The sequence below is a fragment of the Amphibalanus amphitrite genome, unplaced genomic scaffold, assembly GCF_019059575.1.
Source record: "Amphibalanus amphitrite isolate SeventyFive unplaced genomic scaffold, NRLGWU_Aamphi_draft 000008F_arrow, whole genome shotgun sequence".
Lineage (NCBI taxonomy): Eukaryota > Metazoa > Arthropoda > Thecostraca > Balanomorpha > Balanidae > Amphibalanus > Amphibalanus amphitrite.
This window is the reverse complement of record NW_024881504.1, coordinates 790,575-806,160: the sequence shown is the minus strand read 5'-3', so window position 1 is coordinate 806,160 and position 15,586 is coordinate 790,575. Positions and strand designations below refer to the sequence as shown.

At 49.1% G+C, this 15,586-nt stretch overlaps 1 long non-coding RNA gene across 1 annotated transcript; it reads right to left on the bottom strand.

The window, feature by feature from the left end:
• Positions 1-9,037: 9,037 nt before the first annotated feature.
• On the bottom strand, positions 9,038-15,381 carry LOC122379298. The gene is made up of 2 exons (XR_006256163.1): positions 15,161-15,381; positions 9,038-10,473 (listed from the first exon to the last, which is right to left on the bottom strand). It is a non-coding gene; the product is annotated as an uncharacterized LOC122379298 (long non-coding RNA).
• Positions 15,382-15,586: the final 205 nt, after the last annotated feature.

Sequence of the window (15,586 nt, the reverse complement as noted above, 5' to 3'; positions counted from 1 at the left end):
AAACCTCAGGGGGGGGGGGCGGATATCCGCCCCCCCCCCCCGTCGGTGCGCGGGTTAATTACAGTGCAAATAAAGATGTCCGGATAATTTCGTTACACCCTGTAGTCAACCCAACCCAACCCAACCCAACCCAATTCAACCCAACCCCACCTAACCTAACCTAACCTAACCTAACCTAACCTAACTTAACCCGCGCCGGGCCGGGGGGTGTTTGAACACCCTCCCCCTGCGGTTTTTCGCAGGAAGCCGCTGTTTTTGGCACACCTGTTTGTGCATCTTTTCCGCACATGTTGTGAAAATTTCAGACCCAGGTCGCATTAGGTCAGGTCACCAGGTCACGCCAAGTGACCTCATCTCAGAAAAAATAAGAATGCTCGTCATAGCTACACCGATTGATCGATTGCCTTGAAACTTACAGCGACTAATAAGAGCAACATTATCTATAAAATGTATTACTCGGAATTTTGATATCGGTGACCTAAGGTCGGGTCAATTTTGCGGCCTCTCCATTATAAGTCAATGGGAAAAAATTGAAAAGCGTCTGTTTTGCACGAACGCTATTCTAGACAATCTCAAACATCGAGATGTTGGTAAAATTGACACACTGTACCGGAAAATCTCAACTGTGACCCCTCGTTACGTCCCCGAGGTCATCTCAAGTCACGTACAGAATCTAACAGTTTTTCGCTAATACCTTCTGATAGAGGCGTGCTAGAGCGCTGAAAACGCCTTAGATGTGTTCGGCTCGACGTTGCGGATCGACTGATATGCAACATGACCTTTTCCGGTCAGGTAATGACCTTGACCTGAGGTCAAATTTTCAAGTTGACCTTTCAAGGTCAACTTTTAATTCATTCGACACGTCTCGACGAGAGGAACACGATGCTGGCAAAAGTAATGTCATGGCTCTTTTGAGTCAAAAGTTATTGCCGAAAAAACGTTTTTCGTAAAAACGGCTATTTTTGGAGTTTTTGCCCTCTGGAGGCTACATCGTTGACCTGAGATCAAATCTGAGAACATTATTCAGAAAGGTCTGTAAAAGGGCTATCGAATGCGCTTTTCCGTGGCGCTGTAGCTCTATCGGTTCCCGAGATAGCCGTTGGCAGTTTTCAAAATGTTGAAATAGTCAACATTTTACCTTTGGTGACCTCTGGTGACCTGACCTTTGACCTGACCAAAAACATGACTGAAGTTTTTCGTCGTTATTTTGGACGTTCTTTCGATTGCCGCTTACCTCGTGTCGCTACGTGGCCCAGGAGCCGAGTTAGAAGGGGGGTGTTCAGACACCCCCCTGGCCCGGCGCGGAATCTCAAAGCACCGGCCCGGCGCGGGTTAACCCTCGCCGGACCTATTGGTTTTCTACATACGCGCCGGCCGAGGGGGGGGGGGCGGGTACGACCCCCCCCCCTCGCCGTTTCGCCCCTGGTGGAGCTAGCGCGTCGCGGAAAAAACGAGCGTGTGCGCCGTTTCAAGACGCAGAGATTGATACCCGATTTTAAGGTCCTAGGTCAACCGGTGACCTCTGAGGTCAGGTCAAGTGCCCCAAGGTACGGTTCGGTTTTTGGTGAATAACTTCGCAAAAAACGGCCGCAGAGCCGCGATTTTGGCAGCATCGTGTTCGCCTTGCTCAGGCGCGTCGAATGATATACTTTTTGTTTGGGTGAGGTCAACTTAGGGTGTTGACCTCGGGTCACGGTCAGGTCAGCGCCCCCAGGTCACGAAGTTTGTCGAAGGAGGTCATATCGCATATCATTCGATTCGGCAGGTCCTCCTGAGTCCATTGCTGGCTTTCCCGACTCGCTAGCTCAATGTGATCGGGAGTTATTGACGAAAAACTAATATCACCCTAATGACGTCATAAATGACGTCACGCAAGGTCAACATTGCAAAAGTGACGCATGGAACCTTGCAAGGAGTGCCTGAAATCATGATTATGTGTGCTTGAGATAATTGGGGATCGTTCCCGGCGCCAGAATAGCAGTTTTCATTTTTCCCCATTGACTTATAATGGTGAGGTCGAGAAAATGACCTGACCTCATATGACCTTTAGGAAAAATCCGAGATATACAAGTTGTGAGACTCCTAATGGATACTAGGTCCTGCAAGTTTCATTTTCCTGTGACACCTCCTCTGGCAGTGAGGGCGTTACTTATGACGTCATAGGTCAGTGACCTGACCTGACCCGAAAATGCGGTTGGTGTCAAAAGATCCGGCTTGAATCAAAGGTCAGGTATGCCAAGTTTCAGCTCTCTATCGCCGGCGTGTTCGGAGCTATCGCGAAATAACCCTATGGGGGGGGGGGGCGGCACCCGCCCCCCCCTCGGCCGGCGAGGGTTAACTAACACGCGCACCGACGGGGGGCGGATATCCGCCCCCCTGAGGTTTTTCGCGAATGCGAAAAACGATACGACTATTCTCTCATCAATTTTACACATGGTGTGCAAGTTTGAACCTCCTAACTTTTAAGGTCAGGTCACCAGGTCACTTTGAATGACCCAACCTCAAGTCACTTTTTTGCAAATTTGTCACCGTGCCAGAGCTACAGTAGATGTTGGAGGCCTTTGAAAGTCGCAGGATGTTATTAGGTCATAAGTAGCTACAATTTGTATATCTCGGAATTTTGATATCGATGACCTAAGGTCAGGTCAATTTCTCGACCTCCCCATTTTAAGTCAATGGGGTAAAAATCAACTCCCTGTTTTTACCACTAAAACGGGTCGGAATGGCCCCATATACCATACATGACTTCATATACAATCAACCTTCACTACCTTGAAGTCTGTTTTGCTGTTGGGCAGCTGTAAGGTCATGTGACGTCATCAAAGGTCACCAAAGGTTTTTTGCCAATAACTCCGCACAGGAACAAGATACAGCCGCGCGGGTGATCTCATTGTGTTCAGCTCGTCAAGACGCATCGGATGATATACATGATGACCTCGAGGTCACGTAACCTGAGGTCAACCTTTGACCTTGACCTTTCGAGGTCAACATATATATCATTCGATGCGGATTGACAAGAGGATCACGATGATGCCCTTAGTCTGTTCCTAACTTGACTAATTCGAAAGTTATTCGAGAAAAAAACTCTCGCCATATCTAGCACCGCCATTTTGAATTTTTTTTTTACCCCTGTGACGTCATCTTTGACCTGACCTGAAAATGACCTTTGTAAAAATTGTAGACCTTGTCCGTGCGTATCCGATGCCGTTTACCGCTTGTCGCTATCTTGCTTCGTTCTCGAGATCTCAGGGGGGGGGGTCATCGGCCCCCCCCCCCCGTCGGTACGGCGTTGGCGCAGACCCCCGTCGGTGCGCGTGTTAACCTAACCTAACTTAACCTAACGTAACCTAACCTAACACAACCTTGCCCAACCCAACCCAACCTAACCTAACCTAACCTAGCCTAACCTTAACCCTCGCCGGCCGAGGGGGGGGGGGGGCGGGTGCCGCCCCCCATAGGGTTTTTTCGCGATAGCTCCGAACACGCCGGCGATAGAGAGCTGAAACTTGGCATACCTGACCTTTGACTCAAGCCGGATCTTTTAACACCAACCGCATTTTCGGGTCAGGTCAGGTCACTGACCTATGACGTCATAAGTGAACCTCTGCACGGTCTTCAGATGTCGCAACTTCGCAACGCCCTCACTGCCAGAGGAGGTGTCACAGGGCAATGAAAGTTGCAGGACCTAGTATCCATTAGGAGTCTCACAACTTGTATATCTCGGATTTTTCCTAAAGGTCATATGAGGTCAGGTCATTTTCTCGACCTCACCATTATAAGTCAATGGGAAAAATGAAAACTGCTATTCTGGCGCCGGGAACGATCTCCAACTATCTCAAGCACACATAATCATGATTTCAGGCACTCCTTGCAAGGTTCCATGCGTCACTTTTGCACTGTTGACCTGTCATTAGGGTCATATTAGTTTTTCGTCAATAACTCCCGACCAAATTGAGCTAGCGGGTCGGGACAGCCAGCAATAGACTCAGGAAGACCTGCCAAATCGAATGATATGCAATATGACCTCCTTTGACAAACTTCGTGACCTGGGGGCGCTGACCTGACCGTGACCCGAGGTCAACACCCCAAGTTGACCTCACCCAAACAAAAAGTATATCATTCGACGCGCCTGAGCAAGACGAACACGATGCTGCCAAAATCGCGGCTCTGCGGCCGTTTTTTGCAAGTTATTCACCAAAAACCGAACCGTACCTTGGGGCACTTGACCTGACCTCAGAGGTCACCGGTTGACCTAGGACCTTAAAATCGGGTATCAATCTCTGCGTCTTGAAACGGCGCACACGCTCGTTTTTTCCTCGACGCGCTAGCTCCACCAGGGGCGAAACGGCGAGGGGGGGGGTCGTACCCACCCACCCCCTTCTCGGCCGGCGCGTATGTAGAAAACCAATAGGTCCGGCGAGGGTTAACTCTCCTTAATTCCTGGACATTATGAACTCTGGCCCATTCAAGGCACTGGCCACTTTGAACACTGGACACGTCGTGCCCTGGACATTATGAACCCTGACCATTTCGAACACTGGACACATCGTGCACTGAACATTATGAACCCTGGCCTCTTTGAATTTACCCTGTCTGCATCCAGTTGGCCACATTTGGACCATGCAATCCCTGGACATTATGAACTCTGGCCCATTCAAGGCACTGGCCATTTCGACACTGGGCATATCGTACCCTGGACTATTATCGGGGTTACATGAGCACAGTAAATACGTATTTAGCCGCTAATTCGAATTGGGAAGTGGGAACGCATTACCGACTCATGTAGCCACCTGCTAGTACGAATCGGTGATCCGATCCGCGGTTACATGAGCAAAGCAAATACGTATCACGATCGGATTCACCGCTAATGCGAATCAGGAGCGTACTACCGACTCATGTATCCACCTGCTAATACGAATCGGCGGTCCGAACAAAATCCGCAGGGAAAGAGGCTTAGACGCGAATAGGACCAAGATACGTATTACAGGAACTATTTCTTCGCAAAAAGAAACATTAAAATGCAAAATAATAGGTATTTTTTCATTTTCTTCTTTTGAAATAATATTAAAAAAATATGTCGGTATTTTGTCAAGTTTTCAACAATAAATATAGTGAAAACCAAATAGTAAATATCCACATAATTTCAGTTGAAACATTTTTCTGACAGCACTACAGACGAATCAAGAGAGGCAAGTGCCCAATGAGTCAAAGCAAGACAACTTCATGTTCAACTTTTTTTGTTAAGTTAATTGAGAATGTTTTGAGCAGATTAAATGCAAAAAAGACATAAGATATCTAAAAAGTTAATTGTTTTCAAAACGGGCTTCGCTGAGGAAAACTAAATATTATAACCAAATATTTCGGCTTTATTGATCAGCCTTGTTCACTGGTTTGAAATACATTTTTTTCTCAAAAGCATGACCTAAAAATTCAAATATTCATATCGTGCCGTCAGTGATGACGATCTTCTAGCTTACGAAAAACCGAACAAATGAATCGTGGTGAAACACATTTCAAGGCACACTGTAACAGGCAAACGCACACATGTTCCTATCTCAACGCAATGTCCCAAATAGGGCTGATGGTGACCTTTCCGACCCCCCTGTTCATTGACGAATTGTGCACCTTAATCTCCAGTGCCTCACGGATAGTCCTACGCTTCCAGTTTCTTTCAACTGCCAATGTTTTCGCGTCTCTTGGATTTAATGATTTGTTGCATGAGTAGGCATGCTGAGCTGTTGCTGACGTGTCTGTGCGGCCATGTTTTAAATCAGCCATGTGCTCCTTCATTCTGGTTGATTTTGGACGTCCACTTTCTCCTATGTAGGACTCACCGCACTCACATCTGATCTGATAGACGGTGCCTTTTTTCATCTCAGGTGGCACTTTGTCCTTCACCTGCATTAAATGGTCTCGAAGTGTTCTTGACTTGTGTCCCGTTTTGATGTGGTGCTGCTTCAAAAGTCTTGCTATGGGCTCACTTAACCCCTTTACGTATGGAAGCGAAATGTATGTTGTGCGGGTGACCTCATTTTGATTGACTGTTTCCTGGTCTGTGTCATCTTTTTGTTGGTTTCGCACATCGAAGCCCTTTTTTATCACGTGGCTAGGATAGCCGTGTTGTCTGAAAACAGTCTTCAGATGTTCTTTCTCTTTGGCTTCTGCTTGTTTGGTACTTGAAATTTTCTCTGCTCGCCGGACTAGATTCTTGATGACCCCCACTTTCATCATTTCTGGGTGGTTTGAGTTGTTTCTGATGTATGCGTCGCTGGCAGTTGGTTTTCTGTAGACAGCGGTGTGCAGACCACCTGTACCGCTCCTGCTAACACGTACATCAAGAAACGACAGCTGGCCGTAAGCTTCTCTCTCTGAGGTAAATTGTATGCTGGGGCACACACTGTTCATGAATTGAAAGAACTCATCAAGAGCCGCTTCCCCATGAGACCAAATGACAAAAGTGTCATCTACATAGCGGCGCCAGTATGTTGGCTTGAGCGGTGCTGCAGCCATTATTCTATCCTCTAGATACTCCATGTACGCATTGGCCAGGACAACTGACAAACTGAGCCCCATTGGAGCGCCCTCTACTTGTTCATAGTACTGCCCCCGGAATATAAAGTACCTACACTCGAGACAAGCCATGATCAGTCTGCGGATGGAATCTACAGATAGCTCAGTTCGCTCAGCCAGCGTCTCATCGTCACCTAGTTTTTGGCACACTACATCAACAGCCTCAGCAACAGGCACTTTCGTGAACAAAGATATGACGTCGAAGCTAACCATTATATCCGAGCTCGACATCTCAATCTGTCTGACCTGATCGACAAAAACACTTGAGTTGGGCACGGTAAACTCAGTTTGACCCACTACCGGCCCGATGACCCTCGTCAGATACGACGCCACTTCGTATGCAGGTGAGTCGACCATGCTGGTAATCGGTCTTACCGGTACACCAGGCTTGTGGGTCTTTGGAAGGCAGTAGAGTCTCGGAGCGCTCGTGTGCGACGGTCGTAGTTTCTTCGCAAGGTCGTTCGATATGTCGCCGTTTTTCTTCAGAGAGTCGATTTCTTTTCTGAGCGCTTTCTCTTTTCCTGGCGTGGGATCATTTTTAACTTTTTTGTAAGCAGGATCTTCAAGTAATGCATTCACTTTCGCACTGTATTCTTCAGTTGACATAACCACTACTTTGTTGCCCTTATCAGACGGGAGGATCTTTATGTCCGTTCTTCTTTGCAATTCTTTCATAGCACGTCTTTCTTGAGTGGTCATATTATCTTGAACAGGTTTCGTTTTTGCCTTAGCGAGAAGATTGCTAAACTTAGATCTCGTCGCATTCGCCATTTCAATGTTGACCTCTTTTGACAGACCTGCCTCCACGGCTGAAATGATTTCCTTCACGGGTACAGCTTTGGGAGCTGGGGCGAATCCCAAACCTTTTACTAAGACCTGTGTTTCGCAGTCACTGAGATGTTTTCCACTATCCGTCACACACATCCGTCTATCAGATCAGATGTGAGTGCGGTGAGTCCTACATAGGAGAAAGTGTACGTCCAAAATCAACCAGAATGAAGGAGCACATGGCTGATTTAAAACATGGCCGCACAGACACGTCAGCAACAGCTCAGCATGCCTACTCATGCAACAAATCATTAAATCCAAGAGACGCGAAAACATTGGCAGTTGAAAGAAACTGGAAGCGTAGGACTATCCGTGAGGCACTGGAGATTAAGGTGCACAATTCGTCAATGAACAGGGGGGTCGGAAAGGTCACCATCAGCCCTATTTGGGACATTGCGTTGAGATAGGAACATGTGTGCGTTTGCCTGTTACAGTGTGCCTTGAAATGTGTTTCACCACGATTCATTTGTTCGGTTTTTCGTAAGCTAGAAGATCGTCATCACTGACGGCACGATATGAATATTTGAATTTTTAGGTCATGCTTTTGAGAAAAAAATGTATTTCAAACCAGTGAACAAGGCTGATCAATAAAGCCGAAATATTTGGTTATAATATTTAGTTTTCCTCAGCGAAGCCCGTTTTGAAAACAATTAACTTTTTAGATATTTATTAACCTGAGGAAAAAAAAATAATGACGCTTCGGCAAGACATAAGATATTAAGTTTTTAATTCAGTCACCTCTATTGCTACGGAAGTGCGCCACATTTGTATGCTATTCCGTTTGTAATGCGCATCGGGCCGAGAGCCAAACTAGATCCGTTTGACGTCACTGATACGACTTTGCTCATGTAGTCGGTGCACTGAATGCGTTCTTGGGGAGCTGATGCGAATTAGCGTAGTGCGTATTTGGAACGGATCGCTCATGTCCCCGAAACGTCCGAGGCACACGATTCGGGCCGTATTTCACAAGGACTATTCTTTGCTGACTGGAAGCGTCAAAATGCAAAATACTAAGCATTTTTTTTATTGGCTGCCTCGTAGAAAATAGCAAAAAAAAAATGTTGGTATTTTGGTTTAGTCTTTGCATGTGAAATAAAATGAATGAAATATTTTTATAGATAATTTTTTCTGACCACCCTGCTGTCGCTGCATGGCGAATCAGTGCCCACTGACTTAAAACAAGAAAACTTTGTTTTCATTTTTTGATTTCATGTTAATTTTAAATGTTTTTGAGCCTATCAAATGATATAAGTATTTAAAATTTAGCTCAGTCGTCCCGGTAAATGCCGCAACTGCGCCATGACTGTACGCTAATCCTATTCCGTTTGTGATACGAATTACCGGCCGTCGAGGAGTCAGCCCGGGTGAGCCAAACAAGATCCGTTTGACGTAGATAAAACGAATTAGTCTCATGTAACCGGTGCCGTAGATCCGTTTGTGGGGAGCTGATGCGCATTAGCGTAGTGCGTATTTGGAACGGATCGCTCATGTAACCCCGGTAATTATGAACCCTGGGCAGAATGAGTGCTCCCCGCTAAAACACGTGCTTATTCGAAAAACATACTTGGAGCCAGCGTCCTTTTGAAAAAAAAAAAAACGAACTATATTTCTCGTAGGTTCGCGCTCGCAAAGACAGTGGTGTGGTTCCGGGTCTATGTATTGGCTTTCCCACACTGTCTTTGGGTGAGGGAAAAAGCCCATAGCCGATCACAAACAATCAAATGATAAAGCTTTTGACAGAGCACAAGTATGTCTAACACAGTTGCTGGCTAGATACATATGCCAAAGCTGGCGGCGGTGGGGCGGACGGTGGATGTCGCGCCAAATCGAACCGTGCGCTCAGGTGACACGCGCGCAGTGAAATGGCCGGGCGCAGCCGGCTACCACTCGGGTCACATTGTAGATGGCGCTGGGCTCGCGCTCGCCCGCGAGAAAGGTCATTTGTGCTCGTGCGCGCAAAAATGCTGCATTTCTCGTAGGTTCGCGCTCGCAAAGACAGTGGTGTGGTTCCGGGTCTATGTATTGGCTTTCCCACACTGTCTTTGGGTGAGGGAAAAAGCCCAACAACCCCCAACCGAACCCGCGAACACATCACTGCTAACTTTGTCGAGAATGCAGCTAGACTGCAATTAATGCATTGGCTAACTGCAGATCAATATACTAAACTCAGCGCCATTGTTGCTCTTTTAACTACCGAGAGCTGTTTTAAAAATGAGTCCAGGGAATATGATTTGCCTGGGGTCAGCGCTCCTGGCACCGACGCAACGTTCAGACTAGCGCTGGAGCCGGGTGTGGCGCTAATTGGTGAGTCTAGGGGGATGAGCGGTCCCGATCCAAACGTCTCTGGCACCGATGCAAGCGGTCGGACCAGCGCTGGAGCTTGGTGTAGCGCTGCGTGACGAGTCTTAAGATGAGCGGCCTAGCGCCAGCGTCTCTTGCACCGATGCAGGCGTTCGGACCAGCGCTGGAGCCGGGTGTAGCGCTGCGTGACGAGTCTTAGAGATGAGCGGCCTGGCACCAGCGTCTCTGGCACCGATGCAGGCGTTCGGACCAGCGCTGGAGCCAGCTGTAGCGCTGCGTGACGAGTCTTAGAGATGAGCGGCCTGGCGCCAGCGTCTCTGGCACCGATGCAGGCGTTCGGACCAGCGTTGGAGCCAGCTGTAGCGCTGCGTGACGAGTCTTAGAGATGAGCGGCCTGGCGCCAGCGTCTCTGGCACCGATGCAGGCGTTCGGACCAGCGCTGGAGCCAGCTGTAGTGCTGCGTGACGAGTCTTAGAGATGAGCGGCCTGGCGCCAGCGTCTCTGGCACCGATGCAGGCGTTCGGACCAGCGCTGGAGCCAGCTGTAGCGCTGCGTGACGATACCAAGAGACCGCTGTGGCCCCTCCCTTCCCGTGCCGGGACCGGCGTCCGAGCCACCATCAGCCGCCACTTGTGAGCCGTGTGGTGCCGTGGAGATGCCCGGACGGCCAGTGGCGCTAGACACGCCAGCAGGAGCAGACGGGGTCACACTGCGCGTTGTTGACGGTTGCAGGTGGTCCACGTCTTGGACCCAGGCGTCAATTTGCAGCATCGCCTCTCCAGTAAATCATGAAAAAAAGGGAAGGCCATGAGTGTTGCACTGTGCACATGATAATCATCACGTAGAGTTGCGGGCCATGTAAACGACTGAGTTCAGAGCTTGCACGGCAGAAATGTGCTCACACTTAGCCTTCGTTACATCACAGTGGGCACGAGACGACATGCCTTATAACACATGTCCTGCTGAAGGACACGAGACGACTTGTCACGAGATTCATGCGTTGTTGATGGACACGAGACGCATGCCATGACACCATGCGTTGCTGAGGGACACAAGACGACGAGCCATTGATCGGGGCCCCGAGACGATGAGCCAATGATAGGGGCACGAGACGAGCCATTGATAGGGGCACGAGACGACGAGCCATTGATAGGGGCACGAGACGACGAGCCATTGATAGGGGCACGAGACGACGAGCTATTGATAGGGGCACGAGACGAGCCATTGATAGGGGCACGAGACGACGAGCTATTGATAGGGGCACAAGACGACGTGCCATTGCTAGGGGCACGAGAAGACGCAGCATTGCTAGGGGCACGAGACGACGTGCCATTTGTGAGGGGCACGAAACGACATGCCATTGCTAGGGGCACGACACGATATGCCTCTGTTAGGGGCACGAAGCGACGTGAGTTTATTAGAGGTACGAGATAACGTGTCATTGGTAGGGAACTTGGATAACGTGTCCTTGATAGGACGATTGGATAACGTGTCATTGGCAGGGACACAATATACGCATGATGCTCTTTTGCCCACTTCATCGCCATCTTTTATTGACTCAGTGCCAAGAATAGCCCCTTTTGACTTCGGTCAAATATAGAGGACGGCCACTGCGAAGTAATTAAAGAAATAGGGCACGAGATAAAGTGCCAGGTTGGAACACGAGATAAGGTGTCATTGGTAGGGGAACGAGATAAGGGGTCATTGGTAGGGACACGAGATAATGTGTCATTGGTAGGGACACGAGATAACGTGTCATTGATGTGGACACACGATAACGTGTGAGTCATTGGTAGGAACACTAGACAAAGAATCATTGGTGGAGCACGTGACAAAGTGTTATTGGTTGGTGCACGAAAACAACGCTTCATTGGTATGAGCATGAGAAGTCGAGTCCTTGGTAGAGGCACGAGGTCAACCACAACGGACACGATTAGGCAATGACCCGAATACCCAAAATAATGCCAACATTGTTTCAAACCAGGATATCCTTGTCTGAATGCACTATTATATCTAGGCATAATTGGATCCACTGTTTTACTGCGTGTCTCAAAGCGCCCATCATATTTGCCTCTAAGGAGGCAAAAATGCCTTAAGTTGAAATTGAAGATGGATGCAGTCCAAACACAGAATCTCGTATTATTACTTGGCTTGCTTTGAGCAGCTTGTAGGTAATTCAAGCGTAGGTACAATTAACCAATTGCTGCACTAAGCAACACTTTAAATGCATTTTAGTTTTAAATAGGTTAAGGTATCCCCACTCAGGTCAAAATATTAAAAAAGCAGAATGTATCGCAATGATCACTTGAGTGCAGGGAATGCAAGAGACGTGCCCCATTTGTGACTGGCTAGGTATCTTGCACGAGACGACGTGCTCTTGGTGAGGTACGAGACACTGTGTCATTGGTAGGGGCACAAGATGATGTGCCATTGGTGGGGAGCACGCGATAACGTGCTATGGTTAAAGATGCGATACAACGTGCTACGATAGGGATACGAACAGCCTGCCATTGGTATGGGCACGAAACGATGTGCTGTTGGTAGATACCCTGATTGGTAGTGGCACGAATCAACGCGCCGTTCATGGGGACACGAGACACCGTGCCATTTGTGAGGACAAGAGACGACGTGGTTTTGGTGGGAGTGGGGACGCGAGGCGACGTGCTCTAGCACAATCTGTCTGCGATGCGGTGGCGAGCACGGCTGGTAAATATGTTGCAATAAGAGAAATTGTGTCATGTTCCTCTGCTACCTCATTGCCTGTGCCCAATCTTAAATTTAACACGGGCAGGTAAGAACGCTTCCAGAGCCCTTCGCCCTATCTTTGAAGGGTGGACACCATCCGGCCCCAGAAAACCAGGCTAAAAGCGCGAGTGTTCCGAAGATTGTTTTTGGGTATGAACGAGGTAGATGTAAACTGCATAACTGATTCTGCTCATGTAGCAACTCCAGCCACCAGCACACCAACCGGCGACCCGTACTCTTATAATGTACTCCCATAAGGCAACACGCTATACCAGCGCTAACAGGGAGCCACATCTCTAACCGTGAGGCGACACTAGTTATGCTGTTCGTTAGTGGCACGAACGAGATATCAGGAAGACCGAACACTGCAGGTGGGGCACGAGACGACATGCCCAAGAAGAACGAGCATTACAGGTGGGCCACGAGACGACGAGCCAACAAGACCGAACATTACAGGTGGGGCACGAGACGACGAGCCAACAAGACCGAGCATTACAGGTGGGGCACGAGACGACATGCCAGGACACCAAGCACCGAATACGGGCACGAGATGACCTTCCATGACATTGGACACTGCATTTGGGGTATGAGACGATATGCAATTTTACTTCTTTTTTTTTTGCTATCATTCTTGTTATTATAATTAGTTTAATGGTAATATTCGTATTATCAATACTATTACTATATCAGCATTATTTATCTTTAGTATTTTTATGTTGAATATGACAACTCCGATCAACAGCAGCACAGCATGCCGGGCTGTTAGGGGGGGGGGGGGGGGGGCGGCACGACGAGGTTGTGTTGAGGTGAAACAACTTGCTCTTTGGGAGGAGGTTGTGACAATACGACCTGTGAGGGACATCACTGTACGTCTTTCTCACTTACTTTATGCGTGTTCTGAGACGAATGACCATATAGCCTGCCAACCGGCCTCTGACGGGTGAACGCCGTCGGCGCCCAGAAAACCACTAGGAAAGTGGAAAGGGAAGCAGACTATGGGCCGCCGACGGAAGGTTGCACGGAGGATGCGGTTGGTTAACCGCCTCCGACGCCGGTACTGTGCAGGCAACACATCATTGGCTCGTAGCTGGTCGCGCGGCGGGATGGGGAACAGTATGACTGTCTCAGCGCCCGCCGCTGTTTACCCCGAGCGCCAGCTCCCTCAGGTGGCCGGCTAGGCTACGCTGCCTAAAATCGGGCCGCGCGAGGTCGTTGCCGCCGGCGAGAATGATGACGGTGTCGGGCCTCCGCACCGCCACCTCCCCGATGACCCAGCGCCGGAAATCTTCACGACCAACACAGGCGCCCCGCCAGCCTGCGGCCTGGATGGGGCCGTTGGGAGCTATGCGCGACCCAAGGTGGGCGGCAAAGCTGTCGCCTACGAGCAGCAACATCTGCAGGCAATTTAGCGCATTATGAACGCAAAACGAAGAATTCATCAATTTGCTTGTCATTCTTTCTACCTTTTTGCGGTTTTACTTATAATAATTAACAATTTTTGGCGTCGTCTATATGCATTAATTAGTACGGCGGTTGATTTAATTTCCCTTTAGCCTGATAAATTATCTGTGATTCGTATTCTATTATCCGGTCGCGGTTTTTACGCTAATGCATCTAACTTGGCTTATTGATATTGCAATATGGGACCGCTGCCATGTCGCAGTCATTGCGCACCGTGACCTACTGCGATCTTCTTGGCGCCGCCTGCCTAAAAGACAATTATATAAAACATCGGCCGCTGTACGGCTAAGCCACCCCAATTCAAACTAGTTGCCCGACCACGGGGAAGTGCCAATGCTCGAGTGATTTCATCCTTATGGGCGTTATCCGAAAATTTCCGCATTATACTGTTCCTATTGCTATAAATACAGCATTTATTATATAGTGCCGACCCGTTCGGGACCATCTGCATATTGCAAAGGTTATGCACATTACTAGCCCCGATGTTTAGCTAACGGAAAATTTATGAAGGTGGTTGGCGGGCGGCGGGCTCTTACGTGACGCTATCCGGGAGAGAAGCCTCTGCTACTTTGCCCAGAGGGAGTAATTTATCCCAAAGTTTTGACTCCCATTGCCCAAATTGTTTGGCCGTCTGGACTAAGGTGGTTGAGGCAGGCGATGCACCGAGACGCCAATATAGCGGCGGAAAACTCATATGCACTAACTAATCCATCGAAATATTTCATGCCAGTCTGCTGCAATGGCTGTAAGTTGTTTGCCCATCACTCACTGAGGTATCTGTCTCCGAATCTGGTCAATGCGACTCGCCCTATGCGGGAGAGAGGTCAGTAGGTCAATGCCCCGGGGGCCCAGTGGGCAGGTCGACCGGACTAGCGTCCGGGCCGCGCCGGTCAGGCACCAGACGCCGAGCCCCGAGGCATGAGCACTGAGCAGCTGATGCGGCCGGCGACCGTCCACGGCACAGACGGGGAAGGAAACCGGTAGGCGGGGACGGAAACAGACCGTACACACAATTGTTCGATGAGCCACATAACTGTGGTATTACATGCTGCACCGAGCTTGGAAGCAGAAAGACGGTGAGGCGACACCGAAAATTTAGCCAATCTTTGTAAAGCAAAACGCAATTCAATATCAGCTCTTCAACGCTGTCAGACGACTAGCATCCACTCCCCGGCATGCTAAATTGAGATAAAATACGGAGTGCTCATTAGCTCCGGCTAGAATAAGCGCCGCTCTAATTAGCACCAGAGCTCACCTGATGGGAGGTCCAAGCCGTTCCGCCTTTTGTCCATGCCCTTCTCAAAGCGCGCGCGGTGAAATCAAATGTCGCGCCAAATCGAACCGTGCGCTCAGGTGACACGCGCGCAGTGAAATGGCCGGGCGCAGCCGGCTACCACTCGGGTCACATTGTAGATGGCGCTGGGCTCGCGCTCGCCCGCGAGAAAGGTCATTTGTGCTCGTGCGCGCAAAAATGCTGCATTTTGTTCGCCAACAAGCCTGGGGTTGGTGAATCGACAAAGTGACGACAATGTGGGGTTGGTGAATCGACAAGTTCGGTGGTTATGCGAATAGGAACCAAACTTGTAACAAGGAGCCAACTTGTAGGTTTGGTTTACAGTATCCGTTTTCACGACGGGCTATCCGGCAAATGCACCTGATTTGACCAAATCTGCACCTAATT